Here is a 6,798-nt window from a genome sequence, read left to right as displayed (position 1 = left end):
ATCAGGCTGGCAGGGGAGTGGTTAGGGAGTGATCAGGCTGGCAGGCAGAAGCAGTTAGGAGCAATCAGGCAGGCAGGCTGGCGAGCGGTTGGCGAGCGGTGGGGAGCCAGCAGTCCTGAATTGTGAGAGGGATGTCCGACTGCCCACAGGGATCAGGCCTAAACGGGCAGTCGGACATCCCTCGAGGGGTCCCAGATTGGAGAGGGTGCAGGATGGGCTGAGGGATACACCCCCACCATGCACAAATTTTGTGCACTGGGCCTCTAGTAAATAAATAATAATACAAAATTAAACTTGTGTCATGCATACTCAAGACTGTAAACTTACTTGTGCCAATTTCTTTTTTTAAAATATATTTTATTGATTTTTTACAGAGAGGAAGAGAGAGGGATAGAGAGTTAGAAACATCGATGAGAGAGAAACATCGATCAGCTGCCTCCTGCACACTCCCCACTGGGGACGTGCCCGCAACCAAGGTACATGCCCTTGACCAGAATCGAACCTGGGACCCTTGAGTCCGCAGGCCGATGTTCTATCCACTGAGCCAAACCGGTCAGGGCCCAATTTCTTTATAGTTGCAAGAACTGCAATAATTAGAGTAGATATAGAAGCAGAAATATTTCCAGAAGGAGGAGATGACATAAAGATATAAAGCTAGCAATAGTCAGTAGGAATATAATATTTATGCACCTCATGTCTCAGGCCCCCCATTTTGATGGTTGGTCACCTCAAAACACAGACCCAGCAATTTGGCTTGGGGAAAAATTTGATAGAATAGTTCTTCCTATGTCGAAGTCTAGGTCCCAGAATTTAAAATAAAAATGAGATGAAAAAAGAACTTCGTCATGCTTTATTGGTGACCCACAGCAGTCTGTCCAAATATATATCATATCTGTCTGGTGAGAACCTGAAACCCACCAGTGAAGCCAGCTTGCACCATAGGGTTATAGGGCCTACAACTACATTCTAGTCTATGTTTTTCCTTCTTATGACAAATAACACTTTTAACAGTAACATGAAAGAGAGCACAAAGGGAAAGGATCTAACTTTATAATATAATTATAATACATATTGTTATATATGCTATTATATTCCTAACTTCCTCCCCAAAAGATTCTTGTTCATTTATCCCTTCCAATGGACTAGAGTTGTCACCATCCACTGAAAAGATAACAAAAACGCTAATACCATAAAATCTTTCATTTTTGCAATAGTAGCCAGTTCTTTTTGTAAGAAAACTTCAAGCACATTGAACTCTTTCCTAGCTCCATAAATGGCACGTAAAATACCTGACCTAAGAGAACTTCCCACTAAGTTCCTTATAAAGGCATATTTTTACCAACCTTTGAGAAAAATGAGGAGTTAAAGTAATAGACCCTTGATCTCCTCAAAATGTTGTCTAGCAATTGTGCTACCCACAAAAAGTAATTTAAAATTGATCAGACAGCCTAAAGAGGAAAATAGGAATCAAGCCAAACCAAAAAGAAAGAACCCAGTATAAAACTAATCTGAAATAAGAAAAACCTCTAAATGTAGCCTAACATCTAGATATTTGGGAATATGATAATGCTTTCCAATAAAAATATTCTTCACAAAAACAAAATTTTAAATTAATGTTGAAAATAATATGTCATCTTACTAGTTAATGTTACAAAGTTAGAATATTCTTGGATAAAGAGCAAGACTGTATTTATGGATCTAGTGGAGCCATAAATCTTATGTAAAGTCTTCACCAATAATTATACAATTAGTACCATTGGATGCAAAAGGAAATTAATCCAGGAGTGGGTTGCACACAGCTAAAATCTCTTTGCCAGAAAAGCTTGATTACCTTCCTTATTTAATGTTACCCAATGCTGTGTATATACCCATTTATGAATTTTCATTTTTAATGTTATATTTGTATATTTCTTTCACTATCTGCTAACTACTTCTTTGTCTGCATTGGGTGCTATTTTATTTATTTTTGAACCTAATATTGGTACTGTAAATGGGATATATTAAACAATCAAAATCCATTGATTCAATGGGGAGTTTTCCTACCACAATCACAGTGTTCAATTACCATTTCATGTTAGAGTCTCATGAAGTGAACTACTGTATTTCTGTTAGTTCATTTGATAGTCAAATCTACAGCATGAGGTAGGTCAGTGAAAGTTTTTGGCTCCATTTGATATGCCAGAAGACAGACCTAAGCATTAAACTACCTTTTCAAGTTAACATTACAAAGAAGTGAATTTCTAAACTGAAATAAATGGTATTTGATTCCTGATGGGATTTCTTTCTATCACTTTACTAGGCAGAAAACAGACAGCACAACATTATGAGTGTTGTCTCTCTTACTGTCTTATGCAATGACTAATGCTATACTATCAGTTCAGCACTGAAACTACTATGAGTAAATATTCAAAACTAACCTAAATATGTTGTCCTGATGAGTTTTTAGTTTCTAATATTAGCACAGATGTTTGTCCCCTTGTAATTATATAATTCTTAATAATGCACTTCAATGTACTCTCATCATGAACTGTATGGGTCTCTGAGGGAGGAGGCCGTCTAATCTCCACATTATCTCAGGGAACAACTAGGACTAGAAAATTAAAACTATGTCTTCCTACAACAAGACACTTGGAGAGAAGACTGTGGATTTGTCACCAAACCACTTCAAGGCACCACAGCATTTAGGTCATGGCCTTTTTGTTTTATATTCTACCGTGCAATAAAAACTTTACATCTTTATTAGGTGGTTTATTCCTAGCTCCATAAATGGCACGTAAAATACCTGACCTAAGAGGACTTCCCACTAAGTTCCTTATAAAGGCATATTTTTACCAACCTTTGAGAAAAATGAGGAGTTAAAGTAATAGACCCTTGATCTCCTCAAAATGTTGTCTAGCAATTGTGCTACCCACAAAAAGTAATTTAAAATTGATCAGACAGCCTAAAGAGGAAAATAGGAATCAAGCCAAACCAAAAAGAAAGAACCCAGTATAAAACTAATCTGAAATAAGAAAAACCTCTAAATGTAGCCTAACATCTAGATATTTGGGAATATGATAATGCTTTCCAATAAAAATATTCTTCACAAAAACAAAATTTTAAATTAATGTTGAAAATAATATGTCATCTTACTAGTTAATGTTACAAAGTTAGAATATTCTTGGATAAAGAGCAAGACTGTATTTATGGATCTAGTGGAGCCATAAATCTTATGTAAAGTCTTCACCAATAATTATACAATTAGTACCATTGGATGCAAAAGGAAATTAACCCAGGAATGGGTTGCACACAGCTAAAATCTCTTTGCCAGAAAAGCTTGATTACCTTCCTTATTTAATGTTACCCAATGCTGTGTATATACCCATTTATGAATTTTCATTTTTAATGTTATATTTGTATATTTCTTTCACTATCTGCTAACTACTTCTTTGTCTGCATTGGGTGCTATTTTATTTATTTTTGAACCTAATATTGGTACTGTAAATGGGATATATTAAACAATCAAAATCCATTGATTCAATGGGGAGTTTTCCTACCACAATCACAGTGTTCAATTACCATTTCATGTTAGAGTCTCATGAAGTGAACTACTGTATTTCTGTTAGTTCATTTGATAGTCAAATCTACAGCATGAGGTAGGTCAGTGAAAGTTTTTGGCTCCATTTGATATGCCAGAAGACAGACCTAAGCATTAAACTACCTTTTCAAGTTAGCATTACAAAGAAGTGAATTTCTAAACTGAAATAAATGGTATTTGATTCCTGATGGGATTTCTTTCTATCACTTTACTAGGCAGAAAACAGACAGCACAACATTATGAGTGTTGTCTCTCTTACTGTCTTAGGCAATGACTAATACTATACTATCAGTTCAGCACTGAAACTACTATGGGTAAATATTCAAAACTAACCTAAATCTGTTGTCCTGATGACTTTTTAGAGTTTCTAATATTAGCATAGATGTTTGTCCCCTTGTAATTATATAATTATTACTAATGCACTTCAATGTACTATCATCATGAACTGTATGGGTCTCTGAGGGAGGAGGCCATCTAATCTCCACATTATCTCGGGGAACAACTAGGACTAGAAAATTAAGACTATGTCTTCCTACAACAAGACGCTTGGAGAGAAGACTGTGGATTTGTCACCAAACCACTTCAAGGCACCACAGAATTTAGGTCATGGCCTTTTTGTTTTGTATTCTACCGTGCAATAAAACTTTACATTCTTTATTAGTGGTTTATCAGAATTTCCTCTGATTAAAATTCTCTGATATATCCCTCCCCCAGTATAACATCCTCTTATTATCTTATCCTAACTTTACTACCAGGCCACAAAACCCAAATTTCTTCCATTCACAAGCTCTGGTGTTCATTTAGAACAGTCCATTCACTCTCCTTTTGATTTCGAATCCTATTCACCTCTAATACTTTTTACTCACCTTTTTCTATTGGTATCTGATCTATTTCATGAAGAACGTCTCCTTTCCTACTTCTATGAACAGTACAGGTCTATAGCTTTGCACAGTGGTCACTTTCACTGAGGACTTGACAATTGCTTCAGCCGCTAACATTTCCTTCTAGTGTTTTAATGAATCTTACCATGAAAAGACTCTAAACTTCTGAGGAGTCAGTTTGTGTTTTATTTTTTTTTTTTCTCTCAAGGACCTTAAATAGGGACTGAAATTAGGAAACACAAACATGTATCAGGTCTATAGCTTTGCACAGTGGTCACTTTCACTGAGAACTTGACAATTGCTTCAGACGCTAACATTTCCTTCTAGTATTTTAATGAATCTTACCATGAAAAGACTCTAAACTCCTGAGGAGTCAGTTTGTATTTTATTTGTCTTTTTTTTTCTCTCAAGGACCTTAAGTAAGGACTGAAATTAGGAAACACAAACATGTATTTTTTTCAGCGAATTAATTGATTGTTCCATTTCCCAAAAAATAGCAGGGTAGCCACATAAAGTGAAAGTACTGGCAGACTGTTGCTCTAAGGTTAAGTAATGGGCTTTAGAGCCAGTCAGCGAATTAATTGATTGTTCCATTTCCCAAAAAATAGCAGGGTAGCCACATAAAGTGAAAGAACTGGCAGACTGTTGCTCTAAGGTTAAGTCATGGGCTTTAGAGCCAGATGTCCGAAGTTTCAATTCTGCCTCTGCGGCTACCAGCTGTGTGTGGAGTTAACTGATCTTTTCATGCCTCAGTTTCTTAATTTCTAAAGTGGATAATATTGGTGTCTATTTCATAAGGTAATTGTAAAAAGAAAAATAATTAGTATATACATTACACAATTTTAACAATAAACAATAACATAAACAATAGAGACTACTTTACTCTTTTGCTACAATATATCATCCCTGTGTAATTATTATCTGTTTGGAAAACCCCTAATTCATTCATCAAGGTTCAAATAAAATATTTTCTGGTATTTTTAAGATATTATCTATTTCTTTTGTTGCTCAATTTTGTATCTATTAAGTACATTTGGCTTTCACATCTCAATTAAAAAAATTAAATTGAATTGAAATTTAGTTCTTCAGACATAATAGCCATATTTCAGGTATTCCATAGCCCATGAGGCCAGTGATGATCATGTTGTATAGGACCAATTATAGATCATTTTTGTCATTACAAAGAGTTATATTAGACAGTGCTTTATCTAAGACAGATTGGAAAAATTTTCAGTGAATTTATTCAATTTTCTATGATGTCATGTATCATTGTATTTATACACATGCATACAGGTTTATATCTACACTAATAAAATAGAAAGATGCAAATTGACCATACCTTCACAATGCCCACCAGCCAATCAGGAGTGAGTATGCAAATTAACCTCATCGCCTCCATTGAGACTGACAGCAGGGAGGAGGCAGCTCCCAGCACGGCGGGGCCTGCTTGACCAACGCCACAGCAACCCAGGAGCAGGCAAGCCTGGCCCACAGGCAGCTCCCAGCATGGCAGGCTGTTGCTAGTTTGACTTGGGGAGCAGGCAAGCCCAGCCCTCAGGCAGCTCCAGCACGGCCTGCTTGGCCATTGCCACAGCCACCTGGGAGCAGGCAAGCATGGCCAGTAGGCAGCTTCCAGCATGGCCTGCTTAGCTATGTCACGGTGACCCGGGAGCAGGCAAGCGTCACCTGCAAGCAGCACCCAGCATGGCCTGCTTGGCCGTCACCTCAGCAATCGGGGAGCAGGGAAGAGCGGCCCTCAGGCAGCTCCCAGCACGGCCTGCTTGGCAGTCGCTGCAGTGTGGGGCAGGCAGGCCCCGCCGAGAGCAGAGAACCATGGGGAGCGGGCCTAAGCCGTCAGTAGGACATCCCCTGAGGGCTCCCAGATTGGAAAGGGTGCAGGTCAGGCTGAGGGAAACACACACACACACACACACACACACACACAGTGCATGAATTTCTTGCACCGGGCCTCTAGTATATTTATATTCACATATATCTATTTAAAGGATGTATGCATGTACATATAGGGTGTCCCAAAAATTCACGCAAGATTTTCAATTCAATTCAATTGCAAATTGAATTTTGGGATACCCTATATATGTATACACACTTTTGGGAATATATATATATTCCCAAAAGTGTGTATACATATATAGGGTATCCCAAAATTCATGCAAGATTTGCAATTGAATTGAATTGAAAATCTTGCGTGAATTTTTGGGACACCCTATATGTACATGCATACATCCTTTAAATAGATATATGTGAATATAAATATACTAGAGGCCCGGTGCAAGAAATTCATGCACTGTGTGTGTGTGTGTGTGTGTGTGTGTGTGT

The sequence above is a fragment of the Myotis brandtii genome, unplaced genomic scaffold (genome assembly GCF_000412655.1).
Source record: "Myotis brandtii unplaced genomic scaffold, ASM41265v1 scaffold12, whole genome shotgun sequence".
Lineage (NCBI taxonomy): Eukaryota > Metazoa > Chordata > Mammalia > Chiroptera > Vespertilionidae > Myotis > Myotis brandtii.
This window is presented reverse-complemented; position numbering follows the sequence as displayed.